The sequence below is a fragment of the Pleurodeles waltl genome, chromosome 2_1 (genome assembly GCF_031143425.1).
Source record: "Pleurodeles waltl isolate 20211129_DDA chromosome 2_1, aPleWal1.hap1.20221129, whole genome shotgun sequence".
Lineage (NCBI taxonomy): Eukaryota > Metazoa > Chordata > Amphibia > Caudata > Salamandridae > Pleurodeles > Pleurodeles waltl.
The window spans coordinates 2,007,945-2,023,039 of record NC_090438.1 but is presented as its reverse complement, the minus strand read 5'-3'; positions in this window follow the sequence as shown (position 1 = coordinate 2,023,039).

Genomic DNA, 15,095 nt, shown 5'->3' with positions numbered 1-15,095 from the left:
AGTTCTGCACTGCTTACATATAAAACAAAAGCAAGGGCTGCAGCACTATATGGCGCAGAGATCTGGGGATTTAGAAAGACTCCATCAATACAAGTAACCGAGAATACATTTCTACGCTGATTACTTTGCTTAGGCAATGCCACACCAATGAATGCAATAAGAATAGATCTACAAATGAGGAAGATTGAGGACTACATTGCATTGGCTCCAATAAGATACTGGATCCGTATTTGGGCAAAAGAGGAACTCAAACCATATAGAGATGTATTGATGGACATCATGAAGCTACAAAGTCATCGGAAATTGCCCTGGTTCAAACATATCTCAACCATCCTGGCTGCTATAGGCCAGGAAGATCTCTGGCTCCATCCAGAAAAAATCAGAAGGCCTAGTCTATCTGTTATAAAAAAGGCATACTGGGACCAAAAGACACAGAGCATGTGTGAGACACTTAGCCCTTTATTTAGGCGTTACATTTTGTTTAATCAAGAGCTCAGACCAGCTTTTTTCATGGATAGTATTTATCCGGAAGAAAAAAGGGCTCTCTATTTTAAATTCCCTATGGGCACACTACCAGTGATAGCAGTGACCAATAAATGGCAACCCGTCCCTCCGGGTAGACTAGAATGCTGTCCATGTCTTCATGGTGGCCAAGAAACACTATCCCACTTCCTTTTATTATGTCACTTCACGCTCAAACTCCGCAAATTGTATTTATGTCCACTTTTTAGATCATACGGAGTGAGGAAGTGCAAAGAAGCGGAAGTGTTATGTATGCGATCAGATGAAAAACATATTGTGACAAAGGTCTCAACTTATATACTGGAGGCTTGGAAGTTACGTCTATCAATGCACCTGCAGCTGGCACAAGTATAATTGCTTGCGTTGTCCCATAGCTGCCACTTGCTTGGGAAGCTGGTGCAGGTTGCTGTAAAATGGGGCCAGGTCCTGGGTCACTATTAAACTGATGGTTGGCACCGTAAGGTCCCAAATGATTAGTGCCAGAATAAGATATCTAAATTTTAGATTTATAATGTTTTTTTTTTAGAATAAGTTAAGAGTGCTATGTAAATTATGGTTATAGATCACGTTTTATGACAATGAAGGGGAAATTGGGTACACTTTGGCACACGTCAAACCAAAGATTCAAGTGCAGTTTTTTTATTGAGATGTTTTATTTAATGTGATTTTTTACAGAGTATATGGATTGGTATTTATTGTGTGTAATTGTTATGGCTGGATAGGCTGACAACAAATAAATAAATGGAAATGGTAAGTGAAAGTCAGGTTTCCACAAAAAAACAGCCAGCCAACTGGCAATTTTGCTTAATGATACTGACAGCAGTCATCAGATGGTAACAAGCCCTGGGTTAGCTCCAGTGGAAAAATTTAATCAAACAAGTTGACAGAACATCCATGGTACTCTGTGTTGTTCCCATGTAGAACCTGAATCAGAAATGCAATTAGCGCTATATGGATCCATCGGTTTTGTACTTTAAAAGCAGCAGGAGCGTTGCACAAAGGTTATCAATCAGGTTCAGGTTAGGGGTGCTGTCCCTCCCCCGACCCCACACGCAAACGCCCAAAGGTAGGCCACAAAGCACACTCATGGTCAGTGGCAAGTCGTAGTAGGACTGAAATGTGCCCTTCTTCTTCCTTTCCTTGTTTGATAATCAGCAGGACGTTAATGGGGCCCTTGGCTATAATTTCTGCAGGTTCTGGAGGGCCATTTGGGGATTCAACCCACCCATTGGTACTGAGGTTTTTATTTGCTGCACCACAGCTTCCCTTTCCTTCCACTGTCAGAAGGGCTGGGGCAGACTCCTTCTTTACCAAACCTCCATTCACTGCACGTATGACAAGTTGGGCAATTCTGTCTCCAATCTGTATGAATACGTCAACACCTCCACTATTTAACAGAATAACTTTAATTTCTCCTTGGTAATCTGCATCAATCACTCCCCCTAAAACCTGAATGCCTTCGAGGGCCAACACAGATCTGGAAGCTATCAATTCAAAATGCTCTGGGGGAATCTGTATTCCAACACCTGTTTCACACAACGCTATGTCTAGGGGTTTTAGTCTGTAAGCTTGTGAAGCTTGTAAGTGAAGACCTACAGATTCAGGTGTGGCTCTGTAAGGAGCTAACACTCCAGGTTTTATTTCCCAGTATGTGATGGTATTGGTGGTCACATGTGGTTGTATTTGCAAAGCTGGAGTTAACATTCACATCAAAGGTGTTTCAGAATCTGTAGGGCTTCATTTAAATGCTCTCTCCAGTTTTTCAAAGTTCCATCCGATAATTTTCACAATTGAGCTTTCAGTAAACCATTCATTCTCTCAATCAGTCCTGTGGATAATAATGAATATGATATGTCAACTCAATATTGTGCCGAGAACAGTAGTCCTGTACCAATTTGCCTTTGAAGTGTGACTTATTGTCGCTCTGGATCTGGAGTGGTACTCCATAGTATAACATTAACAAGTCCAGAGTTCTGATAGTATTGTGCTGAGTAGTACGTTTGCAAGGGACAGCAATCAAGTATCCAGAATAAGTGTCCACTACGGTACAGGCGTATTGACACCCGCTACTAATCGGTAGTGGCCCAATATAATCAATTTGCCATATCTGTCCTGGTAACTTTCCCCTCCCCAACTGATCTTTGACTGTTTGTGGACAGATCTGTGTTGTGCGTGCTGACAAAATCACAGTTTTTATCAAATCTAGGAGAATGTGCATCTCTCTAATCTCTGCCCACCTGTAAGTGGCTATTTCTCCCAGATGTCCACATTTGTGGTGCGCCCACTTAGTCATCCCCACCAGGTCAGAATTCTGGGTTGACACTTTTTCCTCTGAACTTTTGTCTTTGACGTGTGCAAGAGAATTGAACCAGCGTTCTAATGAGTCAATGGGACAATGAGCATCTATGACATTATTCTGTTTTAACATTTCCCAAATTTCCTGCCACAACTCTTTGCTACACAACTCCACTGAATGAAAGAACCAGTTATGTACAAGCCATGTGGAAAGCCAAACGGCTAATCCATTAACAGTGAACCAAGAATCAGTGTAAAAATGACACGTCTCAAGCAGCTCTTGCTTTGAAGTCTGACACACAGTGTACAACTCTGCATATTGGCTACTTTTTCCTTCTCCTGTGGTAGACAACGACTTTTCAGTAACTGGACTGTATGGCACTGCTTTCCATTGTCTTTTAGTACCCACGTATTTCAATGAATCATTAGTAAACCAAACACGCTTTCTATCCTCAGGAGACAAGAATTCAAATAGTGCACTCAATTTCACTGGTGACTCTTTTACCTGCGGTACTCCCTGCACCCTCTCCTCATCCTGTACAGGGGCTTGTCATACTTGTTCATTTAGGGCTGCAGTGTCTGCCGGTCCTACTCGAGCCCTGTCTTGTATGTACCAGATCCAGCGTATCATACTAGCCTCTTGTGCATGTCCTGTACGGTGAGATTTAGGTGAACTCATTACCCACTGCATGATTGATAGTTCAGGTTTCAGCGTTACATTATAATTTAGTGTTATTTGCTCAGTATTCACTAGAGCCAAAAACAAGTCAAAAGCTGTTTTTCAAAAGCAGTATAGCGCTCCCCAAAGTCAGGTACTTTTCTAGTCCAGAATCCTAGGGGCACCCTCGTCCCCCCATGTTACTGCCACGTACTGTATAATGTCCCTGAACAGTTACATGTAAGTCAATGTCTCCCTCTTGCATTGGCCACAAAGCTAAAGTCTGTTGAATTATTTCATTTGCCAAATCAAAAGCATCCTGCTGCTCTTCACTCCATTCAAACTCATGTTTTTTCCTAGTTACTTTGTACCAAAGGGTTAAGATTTTGCTCAGATGAGGGCTATACTGTTTCCAAAAATCAAACAATTTCATGAAACTCTGTTTAGCTTGCTTAGTGCAAATAGTAGTAAACTCCCAAATCTTTTGTTTTACCTGTAACAACATCTCTCTATGTTCTGGATTCCACTGAATTCCCAGAAACTGCACATTTTGCAACAGTACCTGTGTCTTGTCTGAATGAATTATACACATCGTACTCTGCAAAAGTGGTGTGAATATAACAGTAACATCGTCAACTTCTTGCTCAGTGTAATCTTTTAAAGAATAGCAGCGCTGCCCTGGCGGATTAGAACTGCCGGGACCATTGTGGCGGGAAACCGCCGGTCTCGGCGGTGCGACCGTGGTGCTTCCGCCGCAGTCGTAATTCCCTGTGAAGCAACGCCAGTCTGTTGGCGGTGCTTCCTCCGAAACAGCCCTGGCGGTCTTTGACCGCCAGGGTTTTTAATGAGGGCCAATATCCCAAAAGTATCTCAGAGGATATACTCCCTTAGGAGGTAAGAAAAATACACAAAATATACACACAGACCAAAATCAGGTAATTAAAACACTTAGAAAAGTAATGCAAACACTGTAGGAGACAATAGGCATAGGGGCAACACAAACCATATACTCTGAAAGTGGAATGTGAACCACAAAGAGACCGTAGGCCTAGTGTAGTGTGTAGAGGGTCGCTGGGAGTGTAAGAAAACACTAAGGGTGTCCAAGATACCTGTAGGAAAGTGCCATCTTGCCTGGCATGTTACCCCCATATTTCACTGTATGAATGTTGTTTTAGTCCATGTGTCACTGGGACCCTGCCAGGCAGGGCCCCAGTGCTCATAAGTATGTGCCCTGTATGTGTTCCCTGTATGATGCCTAACTGTCTCAATGAGGCTCTGCTAACCAGAACCTCAGTGGTTATGCTCTCTCTTTACTTCCAAATTTGTCACTAACAGGCTAGTGACTAAATTTACCAATTCACATTGGCATACTGGTACACCCACATAATTCCCTAGTATATGGTACTGAGGTACCCATGGTATTGGGTTTCCAGGAGATCCCTATGGGCTGCAGCATTTATTTTGCCACCCATAGGGAGCTCTGACAATTCTTAAACAGGCCTGCCACTGCAGCCTGAGTGAAATAATGCCCACATTATTTCACAGCCATTTTACACTGCACATAAGTAACTTATAAGTCACCTACATGTCTAACCTTCACCTGGTGAAGGTTGGGTGCAAAGTTACTTAGTGTGTGGGCACCCTAGCACTAGCCAAGGTGCCTCCACATTGTTCAGGGCAATTTCCCCGGACTTTGTGAGTGCGGGGACACCATTACATGCGTGCCCTACACATAGGGCACTACCTATGTGTAGCCTCACAATGGTGACAGGACCCGGGTACCGCCAAACTGCCTTTCCGGGGTTTCACTGCAGCTGCTGCTGCTGCCAACCCCTCAGACAGGTTTCTGCCCCCCTGGGGCCCAGGAAGCCCTGGCCCAGGAAGGCAGAACAAAGGACTTCCTCAGAGAGAGGGTATTACACCCTCTCCCTTTGGAAAAGGTTAGAAAGGCTGGGGAGGAGTAGCCTCCCCCAGCCTCTGGAAATGCTTTGATGGGCACAGATGCTGCCCATCTTTGCATAAGCCAGTCTACACAGGTTCAGGGATCCCCCAGCCCTGCTCTGATGTGAAACTGGACAAAGGGAAGTGGGAGTGACCACTCCCCTGACCTGCACCTCCCAGGGGAGATGACCAGAGCTCCTCCAGTGTGCCCCAGACCTCTGCCATCTTGGATTCAGAGGTGCTGCTGGCACACTGGACTGCTCTGAGTGGCCAGTGCCAGCAGGTGACATCAGAGACTCCTTCTGATAGGCTCTTACTTCTCTTAGTAGCCAATCCTCCTTCCTAGGTAGCCAAACCTCCTTTTCTGGCTATTTAGGGTCTCTGTTTTGGGGATCTCATCAGATAACGAATGCAAGAGCTCATCAGAGTTCCTCTGCATCTCCCTCTTCACCTTCTGCAAAAGGATCGACCGCTGACTGCTCAGGACGCCTGCAAAACCGCAACAAAGTAGCAAGACGACTACTAGCAACCTTGCATCGCTTCATCCTGGCGGCTTTCTCGACTGTTTCCAGGTGGTGCATGCTCTGGGGGTAGCCTGCCTCCTTTCTGCACCAGGAGCTCTGAAGAAATCTCCCGTGGGTCGTCGGAATCTTCCCCCTGCAACCGCAGGCAACAAAAGACTGCATCACCGGTCCTCTGGGTCCCTTCTCAGCACGATGAGCATGGTCCCTGGAACTCAACAACCCTGTCTAAGTGGCTCCGACCGTCCAGTGACTCTTCAGTCCAAGTCTGGTGGAGGTAAGTCCTTGCCTCCCCACGCTAGACTGCATTGCTGGGTACCTCATGATTCGCAGCTGCTCCGGCTCCTGTGCACTCTTCCAGGATTTCCAAGCCTGGGTCCCCGACACTCCTTCCTGCAGTGCACAACCTTCTAAGTTGTCCTCTGGCGTCGTGGGACTCCCTTTTGTGACTTTGGGTGGACTCCAGTTCACTCCTCTTCCAAGTGCCTGTTCAGGTACTTATGCGGGTGCTTCCTGCTTCTGTGAGTGCTCCCTATGTTGCTGGGCACCCCCTCTGTATCCTCATCCAAGTGGCGACATCCTGGTCCCTCCTGGGCCACAGCAGCACACAAAAAACTCTACCGCAACTCTTGCAGCTAGCAAGGCTTGTTTGCAGACTTTCTGCGTGGGAATACCTCTGCAAGCTTCTTCACGATGTGGGACATCTATCCTCCAAAGGCGAAGTTCCTAGTCCTCTTTTTTCTTGCAGAACTCCAAGCTTCTTCCAACAGGTGCCAGCTTCCTTGCTCCCTCAGCTGGCATTTCCTGGGCTCCTGCCCACTCTCAACACTGTCACGACGCTTGAACTTGGCCCCCTTCTCTTACAGGTACGGAAATCCACTGTTGTTGCATTGCTGGTGTTGTTCCTCTTGCAGAAACCCCCTATCACGACTTCTGTGCTCTCTGGGAGTAGTAGCTGCACTTTACACCTACCTTTCAGGGTCTTGGGGTGGGCTATTTTTCTAACCCTCACTGTTTTCTTACAGTCCCAGCGACACTCTATAAGCTCACATAGGTTTGTGGTCCATTCGTGGTTCGCATTCCACTTTTGGAGTATATGGTTTGTGTTGCCCCTATACCTATGTGCTCCTATTGCAATCTACTGTAACTTTACATTGCTTGCATTACTTCCTTTTGCTATTATCTGCAAAATTTTGGTTTGTGTACATATATCTTGTGTATATAACTTATCCTCATACTGAGGGTACTCACTGAGATAATTTTCGCATATTGTCATAAAAATAAAGTACCTTTATTTTTAGTATATTTGTGTATTGTGTTTTCTTATGATATTGTGCATATGACACCAGTGGTATAGTAGGAGCTTTACATGTTTCCTAGTTCAGCCCTAGCTGCTTTTCCATAGCTACCTTTGTCGCGTGGGTTCTCATTATCCTAAATGAGACTACTGGATTTCTAGGGAGCAGGGTCTTTCCTGGTGTGGGGGACTAAGTCCTACCCACTTGGAAGGACCTCTGTCACCTTCAATCCGGTTTTGCTCCGGCTAACTAGCAGTGCCTCATCTCTCCCAAGGGGAAGGGATGATTGGGCAGCCGAGCGCATGACATCTTTGGAACTTCTCAGGGAAGTCGAGGTCACTCAGATCCCAACCAGCTCTCTCATTTACAGTATGATCTCATATACAAATGACAAAGGCAGTTTGAGTTTTATAGATTGTTTTAATAAAACGACTGCATTTTAGATATTAAGGCGTGAGCCACAATAACCAGAACCATACAACACAGTAGGATTGAAATAGTCACGAGGAGAGTGAAACATAAGAATAACGCTATCATAGTGTTAAAAGGTTACTTTCTCTCTGAGTCTGTTCTATTTCGAGCACAGCATCTTAAGCTCTAAGCTTGCCTTTCAGATTCCCTGGGGAGACATCAACCCTCATACCTGAGCAAAGGCCTGTGATCTGGATCAGCATCTGCAACAGGGCAGTCAGTGTATGGTTGTGGTTCCCTGGTTGGAATATCCCTCTTTCCTCTATTAGGACAAGGAAGCGTTTTTATAACTAACATGTCAGTGTGATCACAAAACTTCCCCACGCAAGAATGTATCCACAGACTAAACTCCTACCACGTCTATCGGCAATGTACCAGACTTTATCCTTGACCGGAGCCCAGAGTGAGCAAGAATGTGTTATTGAGAACTCCAGTGCTGAAGTAGGCTAAAGAGTGTGATATAAAAAACAAAACAAGACCGTAGAACTGGTTATTTGAAAAATAACAGTACGAAGCTGAATAAAATGCATTTAGAGCAAAGGGCACAGAGGCTCTAGGCTGCAAGCAAAGGAATAAAATACATCCAGGGCAAAGTGCACAAAGGCCTAACGCCTGAAGCAAACGTGCAAAGGATACATAAAAATGACCACAGAACACCTTCTATCAGCCTAAGCTGCTAGAAACACCCCTTCTACACTAATAAGGGATAACTGGACCTGGCACAGAGTGTAAGTACCCTTGGTACCCACTATAAGCCAGGCCAGCACCCTACAATACCTCACCCCATGACCCTGAAAAGTAGGAGTAAAGTTACCCTACTACCCCAGAAAGACAGTAAAGTTGAGATAGGGGATTCTGCAAAGACAACAACTGACTACAACGCACTGAAGATGGATTCCTGGACCTGAGGACCTGTAAAGGTCCAAAAGTCACAAAAGTGTCCGGGGGGGCAGGAGCCCACTAAACCCCAGATGAAGGTGCAAAAGGGCTGCCTCCGGGTGGAAGAAGCCGAAGATTCTGCAACAACAGAAGGTGCCAGGAACTTCTCCTTTGGTCAGAAGATGTCGCACAAAGTGCTGGAGGATGCAGAGTTGTTTCTACGCAGAGGGACCACAAACAAGCCTTGCTAGCTGCAAGAGTTGAGGTTGAGGATAAAGGATGCTGCCCGGGCCCAGGAAGGACCAGGAGGTCGCCACTTGGAAGAGGAGACAGAGGGGGCGTCCAGCAATACGGGGAACCCAAGCAGAAGCAGGCAACACCAGCAGAAGCACTTGAACAGGTATTCAAGAAATCTGAGCATGATGGTCAACTCAGCAACACAAAAGAGGGTCCCAAGAAGCGGTTGGTCAACTCAGCGAGTTGGGCAATGCAGGATGGAGTGCTGGGGACCTGGGCTGTGCTGTGCACGAAGACATCCTTGCAAGAGTGCACAGAAGCCCTAGCAGCTGCAGTTAACGCAGTACACAGGATTACTGTCTGGCAAGACCTTACTTCCACCAAATTTGGACAGAAGGACCACTAGACTGTGGGGGTCACTTCGATCCAGCTCCTGTGTTCCAGGGACCACGCTTGTCGAGGTGTGAGGGGACCCAGAGGACCAGTGAAGCAGAAGTTTGGTGCCTGCGGTAGCAGGGGGAAGACTCAGTCGACCCACGTGAGATTTCTTTGGGATTTCCAGTGCAGGGTGAAGGCAGACAGCCCTCAGAGCATACACCACCAGGAAGCGGTTGAGAAAGCCAGCAGGATTAGGCACTACAATGTTGCTGGTAGTCTTCTTGCTACTTTGTTGCGGTTTTGCAGGCGTCCTGAAGCAGTCAGCGGTCGATCCTTGGCAGAAGTCGAAGGAAGAAGTGCAGAGGAACTCTGGTGAGCTCTTGCATTTGTTATCTGAAGACAAACCCACAGGAGATACCCTAAATAGCCCTCAAAGGAGGATTGGCTACAGAGAGAGGTAAGCACCTATCAGGAGGGGTCTCCGACGTCACCTGCTGGCACTGGCCACTCAGAGGTGTCCATTGTGCCCTCACACCTCTGCATCCAAGATGGCAGAGGTCTGGGACACACTGGAGGAGCTCTGAGCATCTCCCCTCGGGAGGTGCAGGTCAAGGGAGTGGTCACTCCCCTTTCCTTTGTCCAATTTCATGCCAGAGCACGGCTGGGGGGATCCCTGAACCGGTGTAGACTGGCTTATGCAAGGAGGGCATCATCTGTGTCCTTCAAAGCATTTCCAGAGGCTGGGGGAGGCTTCTCCTCCCCAGCCCTTCACATCTATATCCAAAGGGAGAGGGTGTAACACCCTCTGTGAGAGGAAATTCTTTGTTCTGCCTTCCTGGGACTGGGCTGCCCAGACCCCAGGAGGGCAGAATCCTGTCTGATGGTTGGCAGCAGGTGCAGCTGGCAGGAAAACCCCAGAGAGCTGGTTTGGCAGTACCCGGGTTCTATGCTAGAGCCTCAGGATGCATGGGATTGTCCCCCCAATACCAGAACGGTATTGTGGGGACAATTCCATGATCCTAGACATGTTACATGGCCATGTTCAGAGTTACCATTGTGACGCTACATATAGGTATTGACCTATATGTAGTGCACTCGTGTAATGGTGTCCTCGCACTCACAAAGTTCAGGGAAATTGCCCTGAACTATGTGGGGGCACTTTGGCTAGTGTCAGGGTACCCTCACACTTTTATTGGCTATCAAAACTTCAACCTTGATGAGTTGGCAGCCATTTGGGGACTTGGCTTGCTCGGCCTCACCCCTGCATGTTGATGAAGTTCCCCAGGGGGTGGCCCCTGACACCTACCTTGTAGGGTCAGTCTAGTGCCCCAGCTCATCTCCCTGCTTCGATCTGTTATACAAATCGTGTCCCTTCCCCATTCCTCCTGCCCTCCATGATCCAATGTACTATACTTGCCAATATTTTGAAAATAAACCTGGGGAATTAATTTTCCCTGTTGACTTACATTGAGCCTGGTGTGTGATGGGTACCTTATATTGGACTGGTGTGTGATGGGTACCTATGGTACTTATACCTTATAAAAGGTCCAGGTACCCCTTATTAGTGAAATGTAGGCAGTGTCTAGAAGCCAGGCTCTCTAGAGGTAGCTGTAGCTGGCCAGCCAAGGCTTATCTACGAGACATGCAATACCACTTTAGTCACACAGTATTTACACACATGAAAGACAATACTCAGTGTCACAAAAATAAAGGTATTTTATTTTGATGACACAAATACCAAAAATACCATAGAGACTATACTCCCTTAGGTGGTAAGTAATACACAAATTATATACACTAGTATGCAGAAATAGGCATAAAAACAGTTAGAAAACAGTGCAATTACTGAAAATCACAATACAGAGAAATAGGCCTGGGGGGAGCACAAACCATACTAAGAAAGTGGAATGCGAAAGTCGGTCCCCCACCTAGGTAAGTGTAGTGTGCAAAGGGGAGGTGAGAGTACTAGGAAAGCCCAAAGGTAAGTACCACAACCCACCCCAGCGACCAGGGAAAAAGGAGTAAATCACAGTAAGTTTCCTAGAACACACACTGAGAAGTAAAGGAGAACAATGCAAAACCCAGAAGAGCCTGCAAGACACCAACAGTGGATTCCAGGACAAGAAGACCTGTGGGAGAAGGGGACCAAGTCCAAGAAGCACAGCAGAGTCCAGGAAGGTCAGGCGTCCCTACCCACTAGGATGAAGGTGCAAAAGGTGAACCAAAGGGAAAGAAGAAAAGTCAGCACTGCACCCAAGAAGATGAAGTCGGGTTCCTGGAGAATGCAGGTGATGTTGCACGCCGGAAGGAGGATTGCACTCAGGTTTGTGTCTTCGGGTTACGCTTGGCAAACACAAAACCCGCGGTTGGTGGAAAGTGAAGCTGCAGGGGACCAGGAAGGGCCAGGTGGACTTTACCAAGTGGGGGGAATCAGAGGGGGCCCTCAGCAACACAGAAAGTCCACAGAACCCAGGCAGCACCCACAGGAGTCCCACAGGATGGGGACCGGAGAGTCACAGAAGAGGCCCAACCAGCACAATGAGACAGGCTCCCACGCCTCTGGAGAACCACTCAACGAGCTGTGCATTGCTGGAAGGAGAACTGGGGCTGGAGCTTCAGGATGCCTGAAGATCTTGGAGGGAGGACGCCAACAAGCCTTGGCAGCTGCAAAGGATGCAGTGCACAAGGGTACTGTCCTGCGTGTGCAGGCAAGGGCTTACCTTCACCCAAGTTGGACAGTTGGAAGAGATGACTATCAGGACCACTTCAGTCTACCACCCGTGATGCAGGATCCACGCAACACAGCAGGAGAGGGGATCCACACAGATAGTCGTTGTTGCAGTTGGTGCCTGCGAAGCAGGGGAGTGACTCCTTCACTCCAGGGGAGATTCCTTCTTTATTCTGATGCAGGCTGAAGATGGTCTGTCCTCCGAGGATGCACGAGCAGGGAAATGTTGCAGTTGCTGGAAGGAGCCAGAGATACAATGTTGCAGAATGCATCTTGCTTCTTTGTTTCAGCTTGTAGGGTCCTGAAGAGTCCATATGCAGTTTCTTCAGTCAGAAGTCGAAGTGGAGGGTGCAAAGGAATGCAGCTGGAGTTTTGCAATTCGAATCTGAGGAACCACCCAAAGGAGAGACCTTAAATAGCCCTGAAATGGGGATTTGGTCACCTAGCTGAGTGACCACCTATCAGGAGGGGGCTCTGACATCACCTGCTGGTACTGGCCACTCACGTGCTCACAGAGTTGTCTGCCAACCATGAATCAAAGATGACAAAACCCTCTGGAGGAGCTCTGAGCACCACCCCTGGGGTGGTGAAGGACAGGGGAGTGGTCACACCCCTTCCCTTTGTCCAGTTTTGCACCAGAGCAGGGTCCATAAACCAGTGTAGACTGGTTTATGCAAGGAGGGCATCAAATGTGCCCTTCAAAGCATTTCCAGTGGCTTGTGGAGGCTACCCCTCCCAAGCCTGTAACGCTTATTTACAAAGGGAGAGGGTGTCACCCCCCTCTCCCAAAGGAAATCCTTGATACCAAACATGCCTATGTTCAAGGTTACCATTATGTAGCAGGACATAGGTAGTGGCCTATTTCCAGTACATGGGTAAAATGGCATCCCGCACTCACGAAGTCTGGGAAAATGGGCCTGGACTTAGTGGGAGCACCTCTGTTAGTGCAGGGGTGCCCTCACATATAGGTACTTGGCACCCTGCCCTCTGGGCTGGAATGCCTGCCATAGGGGTGACTTATAAATGACCTGGTGCAGTGTAAAGTGACAGTGAAAAGCCTTTTCACACAGGCTGTGATGGCAGTCCTGCAGAACCCTTTTCATGGGCTCACTAAGGGTGGCACAATATACGCTGCAGCCCATAGTGATCCCCTGGAACCCCCAATGCCCTGGGTTCCTAGGTAACATATACTAGGGACTTATAATGGGACTCCAGTGTGCCAATTGTGGATGAAATGCTGAATTTTGGAGAGAGACCATCATCACTGGGGTCCTGGTTAGCAGGATCCCAGTGAGCACAGTCAAACACACTGGAATCAGGCAGAAAAAGTTGGCAGTGACCATACCAAGAAAGACTGCACTTTCCTACAAGGCAGGACTCAGACAAATGAAAACCCTTTTTGGGCTTAAAACACCGGGAGTCTCCTGTTTGAATCCGGTCTGTTGGCCTGCGTGGTAGTGCCCTCAATGGTCTGTTATATTGCACACCTGACATTGTCTTGTTGTAATACCGAAAGCATTTCCAAAGAAATTATGGTTAGTGCTCTAAAAAACTAAAATGAGGACATAGGGGGGGTCATTACGCATCTGGCTGTTACTTGACCGCTAGACTCGCAGAGGCGGTCGGACCGCTGCACATTATGATCTTGGTGGTCGTGCCACTGTCGGAACGCCTGGATCAGAGATCCCAGCGGTCTGGCAGCTGTGGCAGTCCTAACCAGCCAGGGCACTGCTGGAAGCAGTGCTGCCCTGGCGATTACAGCCTCATTCTCTGCCAGTGATTTCATAGCGGTAACACTGCCATGAAAGGCTGGCGGAGAATGCGTGCACCTGGCATGGACAGTGCAGGGGTACCCCTGGCCAGCACCATCTGCAGACAGTGAACATTGCCATTGTGCCGGTGCATCCTGCATCCTGCAGCGTTGCCGCCAGCTCGATTACGAGCCAGAGACAATACTGTATGGTGTTTCCCACTAGGCCAGCAGGTGGAAAATCAGGTTTATACCCACTGACCTAAATGGGCCTAGCTGGGAGGGAGCCACTCTGGTGGCAACCTCCCCGTCGGAAGTTCGGCAGACAGCTTAGACCCTCTGCCAAACTTGTTATAAGACCTGTGGCCTGAGTTCTCAAATAGTGACAAAGCACTTTTGAATTATTTGTTTTTTTGTGTTTTTCATCCAGTTGATCATTTGATTTTATGGCAAGACTGGAGACTAATACTATTGTGGTCTACTTTATGTGCCACTCCTCACAGCAGCTCCGTTAAAGAACATAAAACACTAACACAATTCCAAACCAATAAAAGGACAGAACCCAGGGCCATCTTCCTTCTTTTAGATGAGTGCAGTTTACTTTGTGCTTTTCTTTAACCCCTAGGGTGCCTTGGAGGAGGTGATCTCATCCAAGGCACCCGGGAGATCACCTCATCCTGCACCTGGGAACTGGGGGGAGCACTAGCCCTAGTGCTCCCCACCCACCCCCCCAAGGCAGGGATGGAAGGGGAAGCCCTTCCCCTTACACAACGACCCCCCACCTCCCCCTGTGACGTCAGCTCAGCTTCCAGCGTGATTGCAAAGCATTTCTCTTTCGATCACGTGGGGGAGGCCCAGAGAGGCTTCAAAGGGAAGGAAAGGAATTTCCTTCCCTTTGAAGTCTCTCAGAGCATTTCAAAAGCCGGATTGCAAAGCAATCCGGCTTTTGAAACGCCCACTAGACACCAGGGATTTAGTTTCTTTTTTTTAAATTGGAATAAGGGAGCGACCCCTTGGGCAACGGTCGTTCCCTGGGGGGGCATTCTTGTTATTAGGCCGATCTGCCCCCGGTGGGGCAGAAACCTCTAGGCCCCAGGGATCATTTTTTTTTTTCTTTTTGTTTTGTTCTAGTTTTTTGGAGGTGGGGAGCGACCCATTAGGCAAGGGTCGCTCCCCTAGGGGGCAAATTATATTTAGTCCATTTCTGCCCACCTTGGGGGCAGATTGGCCTTTTTTTCTGAGGCCAATCTGCCCCCAAGGGGGACAGAAACCACTAGACACCGGCAGGGATTTTTTTTTTTTTAACGTGAATTTCACGCAAGGGGAGTGACCCCTTAGGCAAGGGTCGCTCCCCTGGGAGGAAAATTTATTTCAGGCCATTTCTGCCCCTCTGGGGGGCAGATCAGCCTATTTTGAT